This window comes from Rutidosis leptorrhynchoides, chromosome 6 (assembly GCF_046630445.1).
Source record: "Rutidosis leptorrhynchoides isolate AG116_Rl617_1_P2 chromosome 6, CSIRO_AGI_Rlap_v1, whole genome shotgun sequence".
Taxonomy (NCBI): Eukaryota; Viridiplantae; Streptophyta; class Magnoliopsida; order Asterales; family Asteraceae; genus Rutidosis; species Rutidosis leptorrhynchoides.
The window spans coordinates 229,632,593-229,659,917 of record NC_092338.1 but is presented as its reverse complement, the minus strand read 5'-3'; positions in this window follow the sequence as shown (position 1 = coordinate 229,659,917).

The window sequence follows — 27,325 nt, the reverse complement described above, 5'->3', positions numbered from 1 at the left end:
AAGATAGATCTATTGGGCCTAACAAACCCCATCCAAAGTACCGGATGCTTTAGTACTTCGAAATTTATATCATATCCGAAGGGTGTCCCAGAATGATGGGGATATTCTTATATATGCATCTTGTTAATGTCGGTTACCAGGTGTTCACCATATGAATGATTTTTATCTCTATGTATGGGATGTGTATTGAAATATGAAATCTTGTGGTCTATTATTATGATTTGATATATATAGGTTAAACCTATAACTCACCAACATTTTTGTTGACGTTTTAAGCATGTTTATTCTCAGGTGATTATTAAGAGCTTCCGCTGTCGCATACTTAAATAAGGACGAGATTTGGAGTTCATGCTTGTATGATATTGTGTAAAAACTGCATTCAAGAAACTTATTTTGTTGTAACATATTTGTATTGTAAACCATTATGTAATGGTCGTGTGTAAACAGGATATTTTAGATTATCATTATTTGATAATCTACGTAAAGCTTTTTAAACATTTATTGATGAAATAAAGGTTATGGTTTGTTTTAAAATGAATGCAGTCTTTGAAAAACGTCTCATATAGAGGTCAAAGCCTCGCAACGAAATCAATTAATATGGAACGTTTTTAATCAATAAGAACGGGACATTTCAATTGATGCAATCAAAAGCCCTAATTTTTGCAAGAATACAATCTTATAAAAAAGTAAAAACTGAAACAATTACTAGCGAAGATAATTGTGATGAAGGAAGATGATGAAAATGAAATAATCGTCTAATTGGTTGATGATCGCATTCCAATAGATGTTTGTTGGTTTGATTTTGATTCGAGGAAAATTTGGGAAAATTCTAGGGTTGCAAAGAAAACTCCAAAGCCTTAAACTAATGACTCCGTACTTTTTAAAATTCGGTCAAGGGTAGTTTAGGTACTTAATGGAAAGTTGATGATTTATTAGCTAATAGAGTTAGATAATGAATGTGGTCCATTGATTAAAGGGTAATGATATATCTTTAGTTTAAGTATAAGTTTTTAGAGGATTATTCAAATGAATCCAACTTTCAAGTTGAAATCCAAGGGACCAATCAAAGTTCGACATGTGGCGCGTGTAACATCCCGTTTTCCTCATTCATAAACTAAAGTTACATATTTTACCTTGTAAATGTTTAATATAAACCACAAACGATTGTGTATAGTTTAAATGTTAGAAAAGTTGGAAATGGTGTGATCAGGCCTCCTAGCGCGTTTGGGGCCTATGTATCACGTTTCAGCTCGTCGCGAAACGCTACCGGTCAGGTTGGAACGCGACAGGTTAAAATCCTTCAACCTGTCCACTTTGTCGCATTCTGGTGAGGTTTGTCACGTCTTGGTTGTCGCGAAACGTGATATGTTGTCGCGAAACGTGATAAATATCGCTGTTTGAAAATTTTAACCATTTTAAATGGCATCTTTTAGGGGCACTTTAGTCTTTTCATTGTGTCCGGTTTTGGGGTGTCTAAAACTGGTTCAAGCTTATCCTATACTCATTTATCACATCTTCATCTACCAAAATTCAATTTTAGAGAGAGAGTTGAGTTTCTAGTGAGAGAGAGCTCACTTTGGTGAAGAAGAAGGCCGAATCTCACCCGAACCCAAGTATTAAAGTTGTTCCTTACGTCTCTAGCTACACTTTGATAGTCTTGGTAAGTCTTAACTTTATGTTTTGAGTTTTAATTAGTGTATGCTAGGGTTTGGTTCATTTGGAACTTGTATGACCCATTTGGAGGTTAAATGGGTGGGTTTTGGGTTAGATTGATGAAAATAAACCCTAAATAGCTATAATCTAGGGTTTGGTCTTATGATTTGAGATTGAAAGTGTTAAATGGTGTTTTTAGTCACTAATACACTTATAATTGAAGGAAGAATTGTAAATGGGTCATGTTTGACTAAAATTGTAAGTTTAAGTATTAAAATGGGTCAAAGAGTAAAGTTGATCTAGTTTGGGCGAAATGGGTATAAATTACCCTAAGTTTGCGTTAGTTAAAGTTAGTAGACTTTAAATCACTAGCTTTAGTGATTTAATATATGTCTTGGCCATTTATGGGCGGTTTTTGTGTAGTTGGGTTATTTAATGCGAATTGAGTCATTAAATGCTCAAGTCTAGGTAATTTGGTTAGTTCCACTAGTTTGTGTATTGAAAGTGTACTTAATGTATTAGGTACATTGCTTTAAAGTTCGGAAGTGCATAATCATCATCCTTGTATTAAGGTGAGTGGAATAATTATGCGTGTACGTATATAATGTATTTATTTGTGTTGTACGAATGTGGCATTGTCGCGGTGTTCAAGACACCACATTCTAAGTAACGAGTAGTATTGTCGCGGTGTTCAAGACACTACTCATTGTTTGATTGACATGTGGTATTGTCGCGGTGTTTAAGACACCACATTGTCATGGGAGTGGATGCCGCGGTGTTCAAGGCACCATTCATGGTTTTGATTGACATGTGGAATCGTCGCGGTGTTTAAGACGCCACATTGTCATGGGGGTGAGTTAGTCGCGTTGTTCAAGACTTCACCCAGGGGATTAGTGATTACGCGGTGTTTAAGTAACACTAATGGATGTTATGAACTCTGTCAGTCTTTTACGAGTACCGTTCCCTTGTATAATTGGTTAACCATGGTTGTGTGAATTCGTATTTAGCATATTAAATTGTGAACTATATGCTATTGTTATTGCTAGCTTATTGTGAATTGCGTATAGTAGTTTATGCATGATATTTGCATGGTTATCGAATTGCTAGCTTGTATGCGGTATGGTATGTGATTGCAAGTAAGTAGGCTATATATGAACATGTATAATTATTGCATTCAGTAAGCGTTAGCTTACCCCTCTCGTTGTTTATCTTTTTAGATGCAGGTGCGGACAAAGAGAAGGGGGTTATTGGATACTAGTTCCCCGTGTTGGATTATTGTGAAGCTCTTGAAGTTGGCCCAACGTTTTGGGTAGTTTATGAAATGTCATGTTCTTATTGATTAAAAACGTTCCATATTAATTGATTTCGTTGCGAGGTTTTGACCTCTATATGAGACGTTTTTCAAAGACTGCATTCATTTTAAAACAAACCATAACCTTTATTTCATCAATAAAGGTTTAAAAAGCTTTACGTAGATTATCAAATAATGATAATCTAAAATATCCTGTTTACACACGACCATTACATAATGGTTTACAATACAAATATGTTACAACAAAATAAGTTTCTTGAATGCAGTTTTTACACAATATCATACAAGCATGGACTCCAAATCTCGTCCTTATTTAAGTATGCTACAGCGGAAGCTCTTAATAATCACCTGAGAATAAACATGCTTAAAACGTCAACAAAAATGTTGGTGAGTTATAGGTTTAACCTATATATATCAAATCGTAACAATAGACCACAAGATTTCATATTTTAATATACATCCTATACATAGACATAAAAATTATTCATATGGTGAACACCTGGTAATCGACATTAACAAGATGCATATATAAGAATATCCCCATCATTCCGGGACACCCTTCGGATATGATATAAATTTCGAAGTACTAAAGCATCTGGTACTTTGGATGGGGTTTGTTAGGCCCAATAGGTCTATCTTTAGGATTCACGTCAATTAGGGTGTCTGTTCCCTAATTCTTAGATTACCAGACTTAATAAAAAGGGGCATATTCGATTTCGATAATTCAACCATAGAATGTAGTTTCACGTACTTGTGTCTATTTTGTAAATCATTTATAAAACCTGCATGTATTCTCATCCCGAAAATATTAGATTTTAAAAGTGGGACTATAACTCACTTTCACAGATTTTTACTTCGTCGGAAAGTAAGACTTGGCCATTGGTTGATTCACGAACCTATAACAATATATACATATATATCAAAGTATGTTCAAAATATATTTACAACACTTTTAATATATTTTGATATTTTAAGTTTATTAAGTCGGCTGTCCTCGTTAGTAACCTACAACTAGTTGTCCACAGTTAGATGTACAGAAATAAATCGATAAATATTATCTTGAATCAATCCACGACCCAGTGTATACGTATCTCAGTATTGATCACAACTCAAACTATATATATTTTGGAATCAACATCAACCCTGTATAGCTAACTCCAACATTCACATATAGAGTGTCTATGGTTGTTCCGAAATATATATAGATGTGTCGACATGATAGGTCAAAACATTGTATACGTGTCTATAGTATCTCAAGATTACATAATATACAATACAAGTTGATTAAGTTATGGTTAGAATAGATTTGTTACCAATTTTCACGTAGCTAAAATGAGAAAAATTATTCAATATTGTTTTACCCATAACTTCTTCATTTTAAATCCGTTTTGAGTAAATCAAATTGCTATGGTTTCATATTGAACTGTATTTTATGAATCCAAACAGAAAAAGTATAGGTTTATAGTCGGAAAAATAAGTTAAAAGTCGTTTTTGTAAAGATAGTCATTTCAGACGAAAGAACGACGTCTAGATGACCATTTTAGAAAACATACTTCCACTTTGAGTTTAACCATAATTTTTGGATATAGTTTCATGTTCATAATAAAAATAATTTTCTCAGAATAACAACTTTTAAATCAAAGTTTATCATACTTTTTAATTTACTAACCCAAAACAGCCCGCGGTGTTACTACGACGGCGTAAATCCGGTTTTACGATGTTTTTCATGTTTCCAGGCTTTAAATCATTAAGTTAGCATATCATATAGATATAGAACATGTTTTTAGTTGATTTTAAAAGTCAAGTTAGAAGGATTAACTTTTGTTTGCGAACAAGTTTAGAATTAACTAAACTATGTTCTAGTGATTACAAGTTTAAACCTTCGAATAAGACAGCTTTATATGTATGAATCGAATGATGTTATGAACATCATTACTACCTTAAGTTCCTTGGATAAACCTACTAGAAAAGAGAAAAATGGATCTAGCTTCAACGGATCCTTGGATGGTTCGAAGTTCTTGAAGCAGAATCATGACACGAAAACAAGTTCAAGTAAGATCATCACTTGAAATAAGATTGTTATAGTTATAGAAATTGAACCAAAGTTTGAATATGATTATTACCTTGTATTAGAATGATAACCTACTATAAGAAACAAAGATTTCTTGAGGTTGGATGATCACCTTACAAGATTGGAAGTGAGCTAGCAAACTTGAAAGTATTCTTGATTTTATGTAACTAGAACTTGTAGAATATATGAAGAACACTTCGAACTTGAAGATAGAACTTGAGAGAGATCAATTAGATGAAGAAAATTGAAGAATTAAAGTGTTTGTAGGTGTTTTTGGTCGTTGGTGTATGGATTAGATATAAAGGATATGTAATTTTGTTTTCATGTAAATAAGTCATGAATGATTACTCATATTTTTGTAATTTTATGAGATATTTCATGCTAGTTGCCAAATGATGGTTCCCACATGTGTTAGATGACTCACATGGGCTGCTAAGAGCTGATCATTGGAGTGTATATACCAATAGTACATACATCTAAAAGCTGTGTATTGTACGAGTACGAATACGGGTGCATACGAGTAGAATTGTTGATGAAACTGAACGAGGATGTAATTGTAAGCATTTTTGTTAAGTAGAAGTATTTTGATAAGTGTATTGAATTCTTTCAAAAGTGTATAAATACATATTAAAACACTACATGTATATACATTTTAACTGAGTCGTTAAGTTATCGTTAGTCGTTACATGTAAGTGTTGTTTTGAAACCTTTAGGTTAACGATCTTGTTAAATGTTGTTAACCCAATGTTTATAATATCAAATGAGATTTTAAATTATTATATTATCATGATATTATCATGTATAAATATCTCTTAATATGATATATATATACATTAAATGTCTTTACAACGATAATCGTTACATATATGTCTCGATTAAAAATCATTAAGTTAGTAGTCTTGTTTTTACATATGTAGTTCATTGTTAATATACTTAATGATATGTTTACTTATCATAGTATCATGTTAACTATATATATCCATATATATGTCATCATATAGTTTTTACAAGTTTTAACGTTCGTGAATCACCGGTCAACTTGGGTGGTCAATTGTCTATATGAAACATATTTCAATTAATCAAGTCTTAACAAGTTTGATTGCTTAACATGTTGGAAACATTTAATCATGTAAATATCAATCTCAATTAATATATATAAACATGGAAAAGTTCGGGTCACTACAGTACCTACCCGTTAAATAAATTTCGTCCCGAAATTTTAAGCTGTTGAAGGTGTTGACGAATCTTCTGGAAATAGATGCGGGTATTTCTTCTTCATCTGATCTTCACGCTCCCAGGTGAACTTGGGTCCTCTACGAGCATTCCATCGAACCTTAACAATTGGTATCTTGTTTTGGTTAAGTCTTTTAAACTCACGATCCATTATTTCGACGGGTTCTTCGATGAATTGAAGTTTTTCGTTGATTTGGATTTCATCTAACGGAATAGTGAGATCTTCTTTAGCAAAACATTTCTTCAAATTCGAGACGTGGAAAGTGTTATGTACAGCCGCGAGTTGTTGAGGTAACTCAAGTCGGTAAGCTACTGGTCCGACACGATCAATAATCTTGAATGGTCCAATATACCTTGGATTTAATTTCCCTCGTTTACCAAATCGAACAACGCCTTTCCAAGGTGCAACTTTAAGCATGACCATCTCTCCAATTTCAAATTCTATATCTTTTCTTTTAATGTCAGCGTAGCTCTTTTGTCGACTTTGGGCGGTTTTCAACCGTTGTTGAATTTGGATGATCTTCTCGGTAGTTTCTTGTATTATCTCCGGACCCGTAATCTGTCTATCCCCCACTTCACTCCAACAAATCAGAGACCTGCACTTTCTACCATAAAGTGCTTCAAACGGCGCCATCTCAATGCTTGAATGGTAGCTGTTGTTGTAGGAAAATTCTGCTAACGGTAGATGTCGATCCCAACTGTTTCCGAAATCAATAACACATGCTCGTAGCATGTCTTCAAGTGTTTGTATCGTCCTTTCGCTCTGCCCATCAGTTTGTGGATGATAGGCAGTACTCATATCTAGACGAGTTCCTAATGCTTGCTGTAATGTCTGCCAGAATCTTGAAATAAATCTACCATCCCTATCAGAGATAATAGAGATTGGTATTCCATGTCTGGAGACGACTTCCTTCAAATACAGTCATGCTAACTTCTCCATCTTGTCATCTTCTCTTATTGGCAGAAAATGTGCTGATTTGGTGAGACGATCAACTATTACCCAAATAGTATCAAAACCACTTGCAGTCCTTGGCAATTTAGTGATGAAATCAATGGTAATGTTTTCCCATTTCCATTCCGGGATTTCGGGTTGTTGAAGTAAACCTGATGGTTTCTGATGCTCAGCTTTGACCTTAGAACACGTCTAACATTCTCCTACGTATTTAGCAACATCGGCTTTCATACCCGGCCACCAAAAATGTTTCTTGAGATCCTTGTACATCTTCCCCGTTCCAGGATGTATTGAGTATCTTGTTTTATGAGCTTCTCTAAGTACCATTTCTCTCATATCTCCAAATTTTGGTACCCAAATCCTTTCAGCCCTATACCGGGTTCCGTCTTCCCGAATATTAAGATGCTTCTCCGATCCTTTGAGTATTTCATCCTTTAAATTTCCCTCTCTTAAAACTCCTTGTTGCGCCTCCTTTATTTAAGTAGTAAGGTTATTATGAATCATAATATTCATAGATTTTACTCGAATGGGTTCTCTGTCCTTCCTGCTCAAGGCATCGGCTACCACATTTGCCTTTCCCGGGTGGTAACGAATCTCAAAGTCGTAATCATTCAATAATTCAATCCACCTACGCTGCCTCATATTCAGTTGTTTCTGATTAAATATGTGTTGAAGACTTTTGTGGTCGGTATATATAATACTTTTGACCCCATATAAGTAGTGCCTCCAAGTCTTTAATGCAAAAACAACCGCGCCTAATTCCAAATCATGCGTCGTATAATTTTGTTCGTGAATCTTCAATTGTCTAGACGCATAAGCAATCACCTTCGTTCGTTGCATTAATACACAACCGAGACCTTGCTTTGATGCGTCACAATAAATCACAAAATCATCATTCCCTTCAGGCAATGACAATATAGGTGCCGTAGTTAGCTTTTTCTTCAATAACTGAAATGCTTTCTCTTGTTCATCATTCCATTCAAATTTCTTCCCTTTATGCGTTAATGCAGTCCAGGGTTTTGCTATTCTGGGAAAGTCTTAGATGAACCTTCTGTAGTAACCAGCTAGTCCTAAAAACTGGCGTATGTGTTTCGGAGTTTTCGGGGTTTCCCACTTTTCAACAGTTTCTATCTTTGCCGGATCCACCTTAATACCTTCTTTGTTCACTATGTGACCGAGGAATTGAACTTCCTCCAACCAAAATGCACACTTTGAAAACTTAGCGTACAATTCTTCCTTCCTCAATACTTCTAACACCTTTCTCAAATGTTCACCGTGTTCTTGGTCATTCTTTGAGTAAATAAGTATGTCATCAATGAAAACAATGACAAACTTGTCAAGGTATGGTCCACACACTCGGTTCATAAGGTCCATGAACACAGCTGGTGCATTAGTTAAACCAAACGGCATGACCATAAACTCGTAATGACCGTAGCGTGTTCAGAAAGCAGTCTTTGGAATATCATCGTCTTTCACCCGCATTTAATGATACCCGGAATGTAAGTCAATATTTGAATAAACAGACGAGCCTTGTAGTTGATCAAATAAGTCATCGATTCTTGGTAGTGGGTAGCGGTTCTTGATGGTAAGTTTGTTCAACTCTCGGTAGTCGATACACAACCTGAATGTACCATCTTTCTTCTTGACAAACAAAACAGGAGCTCCCCATGGTGATGTGCTTGGTCGAATGAAACCACGCTCTAAAAGTTCTTGTAATTGGCTTTGCAGTTCTTTCATCTCGCTGGGTGCGAGTCTGTAAGGAGCACGAGCTATTGGTGCAGCTCCTGGTACAAGATCTATTTGAAATTCAACGGATCGATGTGGGGGTAATCCCGGTAATTCTTTCGGAAATACATCGGGAAATTCTTTTGCAATGGGAACATCATTGATGCTCTTTTCTTCAGTTTGTACTTTCTCGACGTGTGCTAGAATAGCATAGCAACCTTTTCTTATTAGTTTTTGTGCCTTCAAATTACTAATAAGATGTAGCTTCGTGTTGCCCTTTTCTCCGTACACCATTAAGGGTTTTCCTTTTTCTCGTATAATGCGAATTGCATTTTTGTAACAAACGATCTCTGCTTTCACTTCTTTCAACCAGTCCATACCGATTATCACATCAAAACTCCCTAACTCTACTGGTATCAAATCAATCTTAAATGTTTCGCTAACCAGTTTAATTTCTCGATTCCGACATATATTATCTGCTGAAATTAATTTACCATTTGCTAATTCGAGTAAAAATTTACTATCCAAAGGCGTCAATGGACAACTTAATTTAGCACAAAAATCTCTAATCATATAGCTTCTATCCGCACCCGAATCAAATAAAACGTAAGCAGATTTATTGTCAATAAGAAACGTACCCGTAACAAGCTCCGGGTCTTCCTGTGCCTCTGCCGAAATAATATTGAAAACTCTTCCGCGGCCTTGTCCATTCGTGTTCTCCTGGTTCGGACAATTTCTAATAATGTGGCCCGGTTTTCCACATTTATAACAAACTACATTGGCATAACTTGCTCCGACACTACTTGCTCCGCCATTACTCGTTCCGACACCATTTGTTCCTTTTGTTCTATTAACCCCTGGTCCGTAGACCTCACACTTCGCCGCGCTATGACCATTTCTTTTACACTTGTTTCAAAATTTGGTGCAGAACCCCGAGTGATACTTTTCACACCTTTGGCATAGCTGCTTCTGATTGTTGTTGTTGTTGTTGCGGTTATTATTGTTGTTGGGATGATTGTTGTAGTTGCTGTTGCTGTTGTTGTTGTTGTTGGGCCGTTTGTTGTAGTTGCGATTGATGTTGCGATTGTTGGGATAATTGTTGCGGTTATTGTTGTAATTGCTGTTGTTGTTGTATTGGTGATTCTTATCACCGTTTTACTCCCACTTTCTTTTGACTTGCTTCACATTGGCCTCTTCAGCAGTCTGTTCTTTAATTCTTTCTTCAATCTGGTTCACTAGTTTGTGAACCATTCTACATGCCTGTTGTATGGAGGCGGGCTCGTGTGAACTTATATCTTCTTGGATTCTTTCCGGTAATCCTTTCACAAACGCGTCGATCTTCTCTTCCTCATCTTCGAATGCTCCCGGACACAATAGGCACAATTCTGTGAATCGTCTTTCGTACGTGGTAATATCAAATTCTTGGGTTCGTAACCCTCTAAGTTCTGTCTTGAGCTTATTGACCTCCGTTCTGGGACGGTACTTCTCGTTCATCAAGTGCTTGAATGCTGACCATGGTAGTGCGTACACATCGTCTTGTCCCACTTGCTCTAGATAGGTATTCCACCATGTTAATGCAGAACCTGTGAAGGTATGCGTAGCGTACTTCACTTTGTCCTCTTCAGTACACTTACTTATGGCAAACACCGATTCGACCTTCTCGGTCCACCGTTTCAATCCGATCGGTCCTTCGGTTCCATCAAATTCCAAAGGTTTGCAGGCAGTGAATTCTTTGTAGGTGCATCCTACACGATTTCCTGTACTGCTAGATCCAAGGTTATTGTTGGTATGTAGCGCAGCCTGTACTGCGGTTATGTTTGAAGCTAGAAAAGTACGGAATTCCTCTTCATTCATATTCACGGTGTGTCGAGTAGTCGGTGCCATTTCCTTCAAAATAGTCAAATGGAACAAGTTAATCATACAGAATATTAAGAGTAGTTAATAGTATTTCGTAGCATAATATGAACTCATTTATAAAAGCTTTTTCTTCATATTAGCGTTTTATAAGTTTAAATTCGGGTAGTACCTACCCGTTAAGTTCATACTTAGTAGCTAATATACAATTCAACTACTACAATTCTATATGAAAAACTGATTATAATAATATTTCGCGTTCAAACTTTTACACAATATTTTACAAACTTACAATACCGCTTATTTTACATATAGCATGAAATATAGCACACAATAAATTTGATACAAGATGGTTGTGAAGATAATTCTAGCTAGTACACAAGTCGTTCAGCAAAGGCAATAAAGACACGTAATTCATACGTCCAGAAACAAGTAATGCATTTTGGTTTTACTAGGATTACTTCCCATCCTTGGTCTTGTCGAACATAACCGTTATGGCCGTTGATAAGACAGCGTGTTGTAACGTCGTCAAAGGGACGAGGGTTACGTAATGTCCAACAGTCCCGTAACAATCTAAAAACCTCATTTCTTACCCCAATTACTGACTCCGTCACTTGTGGGAACGTTTTGTTTAATAGTTGTATCCCGATGTTCTTGTTCTCACTTTGGTGAGAAGCGAACATTACTAATCCGTAAGCATAACATGCTTCTTTATGTTGCATGTTAATCTCTTTTTCTAAATCACGAAGTCCAATATTCAGATATATTGAGTCAAAATAATTTCTTAACCCATTGCGTAAAATAGCATTTGGGTTCCCCGCAATATATGCGTCAAAGTAAACACATCGTAACTTATGGATTTCCCAATGTGATATCCCCCATCTTTCGAACGAAAGCCTTTTATAAACCAAGGCATTCTTGGAACGTTCTTCGAATGTCTTACAAACTGATCTCGCCTTAAATAGTTGTGCCGAAGAATTCTGACCGACTCTAGACAAGATTTCATCAATCATGTCTCCGGGTAAGTCTCTTAAAATATTGGGTTGTCTATCCATTTTGTGTTTTTATACTGTAAAATAGACAAGAGTTAGATTCATAAAAAAAATACTTATTAATACAAGCAATTTTTACATATATCATAAAGCATAAGCACACTATATTACATATATTACACCACACGAATACAACTATCTTATTCCAACTCGCTTGTTTCTTCTTATTCGGTTTTGGTTCGTTTTTCCAAGTTTCTAGGGATATATGATGTTCCCCTAATACGAGCCGTCGTTTTCCACATTGGTTTAGAAAAACCTGGTGGTTTAGAGGTTCCCGGGTCATTGTTACAACTTAAGGACTTCGGGGGTTGACAATACATATAAAGTTCATCGGGGTTGGAATTAGATTTCTCTATTTTTATGCCCTTTCCCTTATTATTTTCTTTTGCCTTTTTAAATTCAGTTGGGGTAATTTCTATAACATCATCGGAATTCTCGTCGGAATCCGATTCATCGGAGAATTGGTAATCCTCCCAATATTTTGCTTCCTTGGCGGAAACACCATTGACCATAATTAACCTTGGTCGGTTGGTTGAGGATTTTCTTTTACTTAACCGTTTTATTATTTCCCCCACCGGTTCTATTTCTTCATCCGGTTCTGACTCTTCTTCCGGTTCCGACTCTTCTTCCGGTTCCGACTCTTCTTCCGGTTCCTCTTCGGGAACTTGTGAATCAGTTCACGAATCATTCCAATTTACATTTGACTCTTCATTATTATTAGGTGAGTCAATGGGACTTGTTCTATAGGTAGACATCTATCACATAATATCAAACGCGTTAAGAGATTAATATATCACATAATATTCACATGTTAAAAATATATAGTTTCCAACAAAACTTGTTAAGCAATCATTTTTCAAGTAAACACGGTTAAAGTCCAGACTCACTAATGCATCCTAACAAACTCGATAAGACACACTAATGCAAAATTCTGGTTCTCTAAGACCAACGCTCGGATACCAACTGAAATGTCCCGTTCTTATTGATTAAAAATGTTCCATATTAATTGATTTCGTTGCGAGGTTTTGACCTCTATATGAGACGTTTTTCAAAGACTGCATTCATTTTAAAACAAACCATAACCTTTATTTCATCAATAAAGGTTTAAAAAGCTTTACGTAGATTATCAAATAATGATAATCTAAAATATCCTGTTTACACACGACCATTACATAATGGTTTACAATACAAATATGTTACAACAAAATAAGTTTCTTGAATGCAGTTTTTACACAATATCATACAAGTATGGACTCCAAATCTCGTCCTTAATTAAGTATGCTACAGCGGAAGCTCTTAATAATCACCTGAGAATAAACATGCTTAAAACGTCAACAAAAATGTTGGTGAGTTATAGGTTTAACCTATATATATCAAATCGTTACAATAGACCACAAGATTTCATATTTTAATATACATCCCATACATAGAGATAAAAATTATTCATATGGTGAACACCTGGTAATCGACATTAACAAGATGCATATATAAGTATATCCCCATCATTCCGGGACACCCTTCGGATATGATATAAATTTCAAAGTACTAAAGCATCCGGTACTTTGGATGGGGTTTGTTAGGCCCAATAGATCTATCTTTAGGATTCGCGTCAATTAGGGTGTCTGTTCCCTAATTCTTAGATTACCAGACTTAATAAAAAGGGGCATATTCGATTTCGATAATTCAACCATAGAATGTAGTTTCACGTACTTGTGTCTATTTTGTAAATCATTTATAAAACCTGCATGTATTCTCATCACAAAAATATTAGATTTTAAAAGTGGGACTATAACTCACTTTCACAGATTTTTACTTCGTCTGGAAGTAAGACTTGGCCACTGGTTGATTTACGAACCTATAACAATATATACATATATATATCAAAGTATGTTCAAAATATATTTACAACACTTTTAATATATTTTGATGTTTTAAGTTTATTAAGTCAGCTGTCCTCGTTAGTAACCTACAACTAGTTGTCCACAGTTAGATGTACAGAAATAAATCGATAAATATTATCTTGAATCAATCCACGACCCAGTGTATACGTATCTTAGTATTGATCACAACTTAAACTATATATATTTTGGAATCAACCTCAACCCTGTATAGCTAACTCCAACATTCATATATAGAGTGTCTATGGTTGTTCCGAAATATATATAGATGTGTCGACATGATAGGTCGAAACATTGTATACGTCTCTATGGTATCTCAAGATTACATAATATACAATACAAGTTGATTAAGTTATGGTTGGAATAGATTTGTTACCAATTTTCACGTAGCTAAAATGAGAAAAATTATTCAATCTTGTTTTACCCATAACTTCTTCATTTTAAATCCGTTTTGAGTGAATCAAATTGATATGGTTTCATATTGAACTCTATTTTATGAATCTAAACAGAAAAAGTATAGGTTTATAGTCAGAAAAATAAGTTACAAGTCGTTTTTGTAAAGGTAGTCATTTTAGTCGAAAGAACGACGTCTAGATGACCATTTTAGAAAACATACTTCCACTTTGAGTTTAACCATAATTTTTGGATATAGTTTCGTGTTCATAATAAAAATCATTTTCTCAGAATAACAACTTTTAAATCAAAGTTTATCATAGTTTTTAATTAACTAACCCAAAACAGCCCGCGGTGTTACTACGACGGCGTAAATACGGTTTTACGATGTTTTTCGTGTTTCTAGGTTTTAAATCATTAAGTTAGCATATCATATAGATATAGAACATGTTTTTAGTTGATTTTAAAAGTCAAGTTAGAAGGATTAACTTTTGTTTGTGAACAAGTTTAGAATTAACTAAACTATGTTCTAGTGATTACAAGTTTAAATCTTCGAATAAGATAGCCTTATATGTATGAATCGAATGATGTTATGAACATCATTACTACCTTAAGTTCCTTGGATAAACCTACTGGAAAAGAGAAAAATGGATCTAGCTTCAACGGATCCTTGGATGGCTCGAAGTTCTTGAAGCAGAATCATGACACGAAAACAAGTTCAAGTAAGATCATCAATTGAAATAAGATTGTTATAGTTATAGAAATTGAACCAAAGTTTGAATATGATTATTACCTTGTATTAGAATGATAACCTACTATAAGAAACAAAGATTTCTTGAGGTTGATGATCACCTTACAAGATTGGAAGTGAGCTAGCAAACTTGAAAGTATTCTTGATTTTATGTAACTAGAACTTGTAGAATATATGAAGAACACTTAGAACTTGAAGATAGAACTTGAGAGAGATCAATTAGATGAAGAAAATTGAAGAATGAAAGTGTTTGTAGGTGTTTTTGGTCGTTGGTGTATGGATTAGATATAAAGGATATGTAATTTTGTTTTCATGTAAATAAGTCATGAATGATTACTCATATTTTTGTAATTTTATGAGATATTTTATGCTAGTTGCCAAATGATGGTTCCCACATGTGTTAGGTGACTCACATGGGCTGCTAAGAGCTGATCATTGGAGTGTATATACCAATAGTACATACATCTAAAAGCTGTGTATTGTACAAGTACGAATATGGGTGCATACGAGTAGAATTGTTGATGAAACTGAACGAGGATGTAATTGTAAGCATTTTTGTTAAGTAGAAGTATTTTAATAAGTGTATTGAATTCTTTCTAAAGTGTATAAATACATATTAAAACACTACATGTATATACATTTTAACTGAGTCGTTAAGTCATCGTTAGTCGTTACATGTAAGTGTTGTTTTGAAACCTTTAGGTTAACGATCTTGTTAAATGTTGTTAACCCAATGTTTATAATATCAAATGAGATTTTAAATTATTATATTATCATGATATTATCATGTATGAATATCTCTTAATATGATATATATACATTAAATGTCTTTATAACGATAATCGTTACATATATGTCTCGTTTAAAAATCATTAAGTTAGTAGTCTTGTTTTTACATATGTAGTTCATTGTTAATATACTTAATGATATGTTTACTTATCATAGTATCATGTTAACTATATATATATATATATCCATATATATGTCATCATATAGTTTTTACAAGTTTTAACGTTCGTGAATCACCGGTCAACTTGGGTGGTCAATTGTCTATATGAAACATATTTCAATTAATCAAGTCTTAACAAGTTTCATTTCTTAACATGTTGGAAACATTTAATCATGTAAATATCAATCTCAATTAATATATATAAACATGGAAAAGTTCGGGTCACTACAGTTTAGCCCCAAACCATGCTCGAAGTGTTGTTTGGATTAAAACTATCGTTTTTGAAAGGGTCAAACTTGTATTACATTTGTTAATGGCCTTTGTGCCTTTTGTAAAGCATTAAACTTATTGTATGTTCTAATGGAACGTGGGGAAATGTTATATCATTTAATTGGCGCGTAAATGTGTATTATAAAAAAAATTATCGTATTGAATACGGGTTGGGTTGTTTCAAGTGGTATCAGAGCATGGTCTAAGGGATTTAGGCGACTTGAGATAGGTGCCTAGACTTAGACTTTATTGTGTGTGCGCTTTATGCGGGACTTGTAGGAGTTCGGGTCGGATTGAAAATTGTTAGTGCATAGGTTTATGTGAACTAACCTTGCACTATTTGTTTTGTGTTGTATTTGTAATCATCAAGCGAGATAGACGTTGTACTAACGAGTTAATGCGACTTGCTCGCGTAGTAATGACTAGCTACCATTGTTACGGGTGCAAATCGTGTCAAACAAGCGATGTAAGATGATTGTTGAGCAAGATGGGGCAGTAAGGTGTATATGTATATATATGTGTGTCATGTCTTTTCATTCGTTGTTTAACCTCTTTCGTTTAATAGAATGAAGATGAGGAATGGACACGACACCGATAATGGGGGCACGAGCGAGGACCCCGAGTTCACGGCCAAAGTTGAGGCCATCTTTAAACGTCAAAAAGCGGAGTTTCTCGAAGACGTTAAGAAGATGTTTCTAGATACGATCGACGAGAAACTAGTTAATGTGGTTAGGGAATAAGTTAAGCTTGTTCTATAAGGAGAAAATGTGGGGAGACGGGACTTCTTTTATAAGAATTTCAAGGACTCTCAACCTCTCACCTTTGATGGTGAACGGGACCCACTTAAGAGTGGTCGTTGGATCTCCGATATGGAGGGGGCCTTTCGTACATGTGAATGCCCTCTCGATAAAAAGATGAGATATGGTTGTAGCATGTTAAGAGGCGATGCTAAATTGTGGTGGGATGCGAAAATCTAAGTCTATGATGAAGAACAATGCATGGATTTTACTTGGGACGAGTTCAAGGTGGAGTTTTTCGATGAATACCGAACTCCGGCTAATCTTACTAGGCTTAAGGATGAGTTACGTTCCTTGAGGCAAGGGTCAATGGATTTGAACACTCTCAAATCCGTGTTTTTGTCTAAGACCCAATTTTGCCCGGAGTATGTCGGGAATTATAAAATGTTGAAAGAAGATTTCTATCGAATCTTGAATGATAGTTATCAAGAGAAGATTAGTGTGAACGTGGTAAAGAGTTTCGATGAGTTGTTTAATATGGCCAAAGGTTTTGAGGCACTCGTGTTAAGAAAGAGTGGTTTTACTTTTGGCAAGAGGAAGTTCGAAGCTATAAGTCATTCGAACAAGAAGAATAAGGGTGCAACCGAGATTGTCGGTAGTGTGAAGAAAAGTGTTCCCGGAGAGTTCTGTTATTCTTGTCACAATTGTGGACGAAAGGGACATATGGCCCGTGATTGCACCAACCCTCCTTCTACAACCAAACTCACTTGCTATAATTGTGGTAAAGAAGGGCATAAGAGGCCGGAATGTCCCAATTTGAACAATGATCATGTTAAGAATTTGGAGAAGGTAGTGGGTACGGCTAGGGGTTGCAACTACTTGATGACGGATGAAGAAGCCAAACAATCAAATGAAGTCGTCTCAGGTACTTTCATGGTTAACTCTAGTCCGGTACGTATACTTTTTTATAGTGGTGCTAACTTGTGGTTTGTATCTCCAAGATTTGTGCCTAAGTTGAATAAACCGCTAGCTAAGTTAAGTCATCTGGTAGAAGTCGAAATAGCGGATGGTAAAATGGTGCTAGGGGTTGATGTTTGGTACCGAAACTTCTGAAATCGATCTCATTCCGATGACTTTGGGTGATTTTGATATTGTTGTTGTTATGGATTGGCTCGATCGTAACAGAGCCGATATTGCATGCCATGATAAATTCATTCGTGTGAAGACCCCAAGTGGGGGAGAGTTAATTATTCATGGCGATAAGCGAAGAAGACTTGTGCCGATATGCGCTTTTGCACGGGCACGTCGTTTCCATGTTAGTGGTGGCATGGCTTTTCTTGCCCATGTAGTTGATACTCGTGATGAGCCACCACCCATTCGTGAAATTCCGGTGGTTAACGAATTTGAAGACGTTATTTCGGATGAGTTACCGGGTGTCCCGGCGGAAAGACAAGTTGAATTTCGCACTGAGTTGGTTCCGGGGGCTACCCCCATTGCTAAAACTCCTTATCGTTTAGCGCCGACGGAAATGCAAGAGTTGTTAAATCAAACCCAAGAGTTGCTTGAAAAGGGTTTTATTCGACCGAGTTCCTCGCCATGGGGTGCTCCGGTTTTATTTGTGAAGAAAAAAGACGGTAGTATGCGGATGTGCATCGATTATCGGGAGTTGAACAAAGTGATGATCAAGAATCATTATCCATTGCCTAGGATTGATGATTTGTTTGACCAACCCCAAGGTGCAACGTATTTTTCTAAGATTGACTTACGGTCCGGCTATCATCAAGTACGGGTCCGTGAGGAAGACATAGAGAAAACGGCTTTTCGAACGCGTTATGGGCATTTTGAGTTCGTAGTTATGCCTTTTGGTCTTACGAATGCACCGGCGGCATTCATGGATCTCATGAACCGAGTGTGCCAACCTATGTTGGACAAGTCAGTAATTGTGTTCATTGACGACATACTTTTTTATTCTAAGAGTATGAAGGAACATGAGCACCATTTGCGCCAAGTATTGAAGACGTTGCGGAAGGAGAAGTTGTATGCAAAATTCTCCAAATATGAATTTTGGCTAAGGGAAGTTCAATTCCTTGGTCATATCGTGAATAAAGAAGGTATCCAAGTAGATCCGGGGAAGATTGAGACGGTGAAGAGTTGGGGGAAACTGACTACGCCTACGGAAATTCGAAGTTTTCTCGAATTGGCCGGTTATTATCATCGGTTTATCCAATACTTTTCTAAGATTGCTTCTCCTTTGAGGAAGTTGACAAGGAAGAACGTAAAGTTCAATTGGGAAAACGAACAAGAAATTGCTTTTCAATTGTTAAAAGAGAAGTTGTGTCAAGCTCCGGTGTTAGTGTTACCGGAATGGGTAGAAGACATGACGGTTTATTGTGATGCTTCTTTAAATGGGCTCGGGTGTGTTCTAATGCAAAGGGGTAAAGTCATCGCTTACGCCTCTTGACAATTAAAGGAACACGAAAAGAGATACCCGACTCATGATCTTGAATTGGCGGCGGTGGTTCATGCATTGAAAATTTGGCACCACTACTTGTATGGTATCAAGTGTATGATTTATTCGGATCACAAGAGTTTGAAACATCTCATTAATCAAAGAGATTTGAATTATCATCAACGTAGGTGGATGATTGTGAGATACTTTATCATCCGGGCAAGGCAGACGTGGTTGCGGATGCGTTAAGTAGAAAGAATCAACATCCGGCGATACGAGTAGGATAGTTACGCATGATTATTACTAACGATTTCCTTGTAAAGCATGGTGAAATTTAAATTGAGGATTTTGTCAACCACAAGCATGAGGAACGAATCGTGGGGAAACAGAGTCTATTACTTTAGGCCCGCACGACTTGTTGTCTTTTCAAGGAAGAGTATGGATGCCTAAGATGGGTGGTTACCGACAAGTGGTCCTTGATGAAGCACATAAGTCGAAGTATTCCATTCATCCAGGTGCAACGAAAATGTACCTTGATTTAAAGAAGGAGTATTGGTGGCCGGGCATGAAACGTGATGTTGTTAAGTATGTTGAACAATGCGTCACATGTTTGCAAGTTAAAGACGAACACCAAAAGCCGTACGGTAAGTTACAACCATTGGAAGTCCCGAAATGGAGATGGGAGTACATTACCATGGACTACATTACCAAGTTTCCAAAGACGGCGAGAACCCAATATGATACGATTTGGGTGATAGTTGATTGATTGACGAAGAGTGCTTTGTTTCTTCCCATTCGGAAAACGATATCGTCAGAGACCTTGTCCAAGTTGTTTATCAAAGAGGTGATATCAAGACATGGGGTTCCTATATCTATTGTTTCAGATCGAGATACTTGTTTCACGTCTCAGTTTTGGAATAAGTTTCATGAAGATATGGGTACTCAATTGAAAATGAGCACGGCGTATCATCCTCAAACGGACGGTCAAACCAAGTGTACGAACCAAACGTTGGAGGATATGTTAAGGGCATGTATTATTAATTTTGGAGGTAGTTGGGATGAGCACTTACCATTGGTGGAATTCTCGTACAATAATAGTTACCACACTAGTATTGGAATGCCACCTTATGAGATGCTTTATGGGCGTAGGTGTCGAACTCCTATTTGTTGGGGTGAAGTGGGACAACGAGAAATCGGGAGTACCGATTTGGTCCTAGAGACGAATAGTAAAATTGAGATGATTCGGGCTCGACTTAAGGCGGCGCAAGATAGACAAAAATCTTATGCCGATAAAGGTAGACGAACGATCGAATTTCAAGAAGGTAACATGGTGATGCTTAAGGTTTCTCCATGGAAGGGTGTTATCCGCTTTCGAAAGCGAGGAAAGTTAGCTCCTTGATTTATTGGTCCTTTCAAGGTTTTGGAACGTGTTGGTGAGGTTGCTTATCGACTAGAGTTGCCCGAAGAGCTTGCGGGGATCCATAACATGTTTCATATTTCCCATCTCCGTAAGTATCTTGTGGATGACTCGACTTGGGTGCCATTAGATGATATTACCTTAAACAACAAGCTAGAGTATGTTGAAGAACCGATAGCTATTCTTGATGAAAAGGTTAAATAGTTGCGTAACAAAGAGGTGAGGACCTTTAAATTCTAATGGCGTCATCGAAAGGGTTCCGAATTTAAGTGGGAATCCGAATAGTTTGTTTTGGTTTATCTTCCGGCTTGTCATGCGGCTTGGATTGCGAGGACGCGCTCCGATTCAAGTGGGGGAGAGTTGTAACATCCCGTTTTCCTCATTCATAAACTAAAGGTACGTATTTTACCTTGTAAATGTTTAATATAAACCACAAACGATTGTGTATAGTTTAAATGTTAGAAAAGTTGGAAATGGTGTGATCAGTCCTCCTATCACGTTTGGGGCCTATGTATCACGTTTCAGCTCGTCGCGAAACGCGACCGGTCAGGCTGGAACGCGACAGGTTAAAATCCTGCAACAGGTCCACTTTGTCGCGTTCTGGTGAGGTTTGTCGCATCTTGGTTGTCGCGTAACGTGATATGTTGTCGTGAAACGCGATAAATGTCGATGTTTGACAATTTTAGCCATTTTAAATGGCATCTTTTGGGGGCACTTTAGTCTTTTCATTGTGGCCGGTTTTGGGGAGTCTAAAATGTAGTGACCCGAACTTTTCCGAACCTTTCTATGATTATATGTTTAATGAAAACTATATTTACATGATTAAATGTTTCCAACATGTTAAGCAATCAAACTTGTTAAGACTTGATTAATTGAAATAGGTTTCATATAGAAAATTGACCACCCAAGTTGACCGGTGATTCACGAACGTTAAAAATTGTAAAAACTATATGATGACATATATACGGATATATATATAGTTAACATGATATTATGATAAGTAAACATATCATTAAGTATATTAACAATGAACTACATATGTAAAAACAAGACTACTAACTTAATGATTTTGAAACGAGATATATATGCAACGATTATCGTTGTAACGACATTTAATATATATATATCATATTAAGAGATATTCATACATCATAATATCATGATAATATAATAATTTAAAATCTCATTTTATATTATAAACATTAGGTTAACAACATTTAACAAGATCGTTAACCTAAAGGGTTCAAAACAACACTTACATGTAACGACTAACGATGACTTAACGACTCAGTTAAAATGTATATACATATAGTGTTTTAATATGTATTCATACACTTTTTAAAGACTTCAAGACACTTATCAAAATACTTCTACTTAACAAAAATGCTTACAATTACATCCTCATTCAGTTTCATCAACAATTCTACTCGTATGCACCCGTATTCGTACTCGTACAATACACAGCTTTTAGATGTATGTACTATTAGTATATACACTACAATGATCAGCTCTTAGCAGCCCATGTGAGTCACCTAACACATGTGGGAATCATCATTTGGCAACAAGCATGAAATATCTCATAAAATTACAAAAATATGAGTAATCATTCATAACTTATTTACATGAAAACAAAATTACATATCCTTTATATCTAATCCATACGCCAATGACAAAAAACACCTACAAACACTTTCATTCTTCAATTTTCTTCATCTAATTGATCTCTCTCCAGTTCTATCTTCAAGTTCTAAGTGTTCTTCATAAATTCCAAAAGTTCTAGTTTCATAAAATCAAGAATACTTCCAAGATTGCAAGTTTACTTTCAAGTTTTCTAAATCCATTCCAAGTAATCATCCAAGATAATGAAACCTTTGTTACTTATAGTAGGTTATCTTTCTAATACAAGGTAATAATCATATTCAATCTTTAATTCAATTTCTATAACTATAACAATCTTATTTCGAGTGGAAATCTTACTTGAAATTGTTTTCGTGTCATGATTCTGCTTCAAGAACTTTCAAGCCATCCAAGGATCCTTTGAAGCTAGATCTATTTTTCTCATTTACAGTAGGTTTATCCAAGGAACTTGAGGTAGTAATGATGTTCGTAACATCATTCGATTCATACATATAAAGCTATCTTATTCGAAGGTTTAAACATGTAATCACTAGAACATAGTTTAGTTAATTCTAAACTTGTTCGCAAATAAAAGTTAATCCTTCTAACTTGACTTTTAAAATCAACTAAACACGTGTTCTATATCTATATGATATGCTAACTTAATGATTTAAAACCTGGAAACACGAAAAACAACGTAAAATTGGATTTACGCCGTCGTAGTAACACCGCGGGCTGTTTTGGGTTAGTTAATTAAAAACTATGATAAACTTTGATTTAAAAGTTGTTATTTTGGGAAAATGATTTTTATTATGAACATGAAACTATATCCAAAAATTATGGTTAAACTCAAAGTGGAAGTATGTTTTCTAAAAATGACTTGTAACTTTATAAAAGTATGTTTATTTTTCTGACTGAAATGACTACCTTTATAAAAATGACTTGTAACTTATTTTTCTGACTATAAACCTATACTTTTTCTGTTTAGATTAATAAAATAGAGTTCAATATGAAACCATAGCAATTTGATTCACTCAAAACGGATTTAAAATGAAGAAGTTATGTTTAAAACAAGATTGGATAATTTTTCTCATTTTAGCTACGTGAAAATTGGTAACAAATCTATTCCAACCATAACTTAATCAACTTGTATTGTATATTATGTAATCTTGAGATACCATAGACACGTATACAATGTTTCGACCTATCATGTCGACACATCTATATATATTTCGGAACAACCATAGACACTCTATATGTGAATGTTGGAGTTAGCTATACAGGGTTGAGGTTGATTCCAAAATATATATAGTTTGAGTTGTGATCAATACTGAGATACGTATACACTGGGTCGTGGATTGATTCAAGATAATATTTATTGATTTATTTCTGTACATCTAACTGTGGACAACTAGTTGTAGGTTACTAACGAGGACAGCTGACTTAATAAACTTAAAACATCAAAATATATTAAAAGTGTTGTAAATATATTTTGAACATACTTTGATATATATGTATATATTGTTATAGGTTCGTGAATCAACCAGTGGCCAAGTCTTACTTCCCGACGAAGTAAAAATCTGTGAAAGTGAGTTATAGTCCCACTTTTAAAATCTAATATTTTTGGGATGAGAATACATGCAGGTTTTATAAATGATTTACAAAATAGACACAAGTACGTGAAACTACATTCTATGGTTGAATTATCGAAATCGAATATGCCCCTTTTTATTAAGTCTGGTAATCTAAGAATTAGGGAACAGACACCCTAATTGATGTGAATCCTAAAAATAGATCTATTGGGCCTAACAAACCCCATCCAAAGTACCGGATGCTTTAGTACTTCGAAATTTATATCATATCCGAAGGGTGTCCAGGAATGATGGGGATATTCTTATATATGCATCTTGTTAATGTCGATTACCAGGTGTTCACCATATGAATGATTTTTATCTCTATGTATGGGATGTGTATTGAAAAAAGAAATCTTGTGGTCTATTGTTACGATTTGATATATATAGGTTAAACCTATAACTCACCAACATTTTTGTTGACGTTTAAAGCATGTTTATTCTCAGGTGAATACTAAGAGCTTCCGATGTTGCATAATAAAATAAGGACAAGATTTGGAGTCCATGTTTGTATGATATTGTGTAAAAACTGCATTCAAGAAACTGATTTCGATGTAACATATTTGTATTGTAAACCATTATGTAATGGTCGTGTGTAAACAGGATATTTTAGATTATCATTATTTGATAATCTACGTAAAGCTTTTTAAACCTTTATTTATGAAATAAAGGTTATGGTTAGTTTTAAAAATGAATGCAGTCTTTGAAAAACGTCTCATATAAAGGTCAAAACCTGGCAAAGAAATCAATTAATATGGAACGTTTTTAATCAATAAGAACGGGACATTTCAGTTGGTATCCGAGCGTTGGTCTTAGAGAACCAGAAAATTTGCATTAGTGTGTCTTATCGAGTTTGTTAGGATGCATTAGTGAGTCTGGACTTCGACCGTGTTTTCTTGAAAAATGATTGCTTAACAAATTTTGTTGGAAACTATATATTTTTAACATGTGAATATTATGTGATATATTAATCTCTTAACGTGTTTGATATTATGTGATAGAAGTCTACCTCTAGAACAAGTCTCATTGACTCACCTAATAATAATGAAGAGTCAAATGTAAATTGGAATGATTCGTGGACTGATTCACAAGTTCCCGAAGAGGAACCGGAAGAAGAGTCGGAATCAGAAGAAGAATCGGAACCGGAAGAAGAATCAGAACCGGAAGAAGAAATAGAACAAGTGGGGGAAATAATAAAATGGTTAAGTAAAAGAAAATCCTCAACCAACCGACCAAGGTTAATTATGGTCAATGGTGTTTCCGCCAAGGAAGCAAAATATTGGGAGGATTACCAATTCTCCGATGAATCGGATTCCGACGAGAATTCCGATGATGTTATAGAAATTACCCCAACTGAATTTAAAAAGGCAAAAGAAAATAATAAGGGAAAGGGCATAAAAATAGAGAAACCTAATTCCAACCCCGATTAACTTTATATGTATCGTCAACCCCCGAAGTCCTTAAGTTGTGACAATAACCCGGGAACCTCTAAACCATCAGGTTTTTCTAAACCAATGTGGAAAACGACAGCTCGTATTAGGGGAACATCATATATCCCTAGAAACTTGGCAAAACAAACCAAAACCAAAGAAGAAGAAACGAGCGAGTCGGAATAAGATAGTTGTATTCGTGTGGTGAAATATATGTAATATAGTATGCTTATGCTTTATGATATATGTAAAAATTGCTTGTATTAATAAGTATTTTTTATGAATCTAACTCTTGTCTATTTTACAGTATAAAAACACAAAATGGATAGACAACCCAATATTTTAAGAGACCTACCCGGAGACATGATTGATGAAATCTTGTCTAGAGTCGGTCAGAATTCCTCGGCACAACTATTTAAGGCGAGATCAGTTTGTAAGACATTCGAAGAACGTTCCAAGAATGTCATGGTTTATAAGAGACTTTCATTTGAAAGATGGGGGATATCACATTGGGAAACCCATAAGTTACGATGTGTTTACTTTGACGCATATATTGCGGGGAACCCAAATTCTATTTTACACAACGGGTTAAGAAATTATTTTGACTCAATGTATCCGAATATAGGACTTCATGATTTAGAAAAAGCGGCTAACATGCAACATAAAGAAGCATGCTATGCTTACGGGTTAGTAATGTTCGCTTTTCACCAAAGTGAGAAAAAGAACATCGGGCTACAACTATTAAACAAAACGTTCCCACAAGTGACGGAGTCGGTAATTGGGGTAAGAAATGAGGTTTTTAGGTTATTACGAGACTGTTGGTCATTACGTAACCCTCGTCCCTTTGACGACGTTACAACACGCTGTCTTATCAACGGCCATAACGGTTATGTTCCACAAGACCAAGGATGGAAGTAGTCCTAGTAAAACCAGAATGCATGACTTGTTTCTGGACGTATGAATTACGTGTCTTTATTGCCTTTTCTGAACGACTTGTGTACTAGCTAGAATTATCTTGACAACTATCTTGTATCAAAGTTATTGTGTGCTATATTTCATGCTTTATGTAAAATAAGCGGTATTGTAAGTTTGTAAAATATTGTATAAAAGTTTGAACGCGAAATATTATTATAATCAGTTTTTCATATAGAATTGTAGTAGTTGAATTGTATATTAGCTACTAAGTATGAACTTAACGGGTAGGTACTACCCAAATTTAAACTTATAAAATGCTAATATGAAGAAAAAGCTTTTATAAATGAGTTCATATTATGCTACGAAATACTATTAACTACTCTTAATATTCTGTATGATTAACTTGTTCCATTTGACTATTTTGAAGGAAATGGCACCGACTACTCGACACACCGTGAATATGAATGAAGAGGAATTCCGTACTTTTCTAGCTTCAAACATAGCCGCAGTACAGGCTGCGCTACATACCAACAATAACCTTGGATCTAGCAGTACAGGAAATCATGTAGGATGCACCTACAAAGAATTCACTGCCTGCAAACCTTTGGAATTTGATGGAACCGAAGGACCGATCGGATTGAAACGGTGGACCGAGAAGGTCGAATCGGTGTTTTCCATAAGTAAGTGTACTGAAGAGGACAAAGTGAAGTACGCTACGCATACCTTCACAGGTTCTGCGTTAACATGGTGGAATACATATCTAGAGCAAGTGGGACAAGATGATGCGTACGCACTACCGTGGTCAGCATTCAAGCACTTGATAAACGAGAAGTACCGTCCCAGAACCGAGGTCAATAAGCTCAAGACAGAACTTAGAGGGTTACGAACCCAAGGATTTGATATTACCACATATGAAAGACGATTCACAGAATTGTGCCTATTGTGTCCGGGAGCGTTCGAAGATGAGGAAGAGAAGATCGATGCGTTTGTGAAAGGATTACCGGAAAGAATACAAG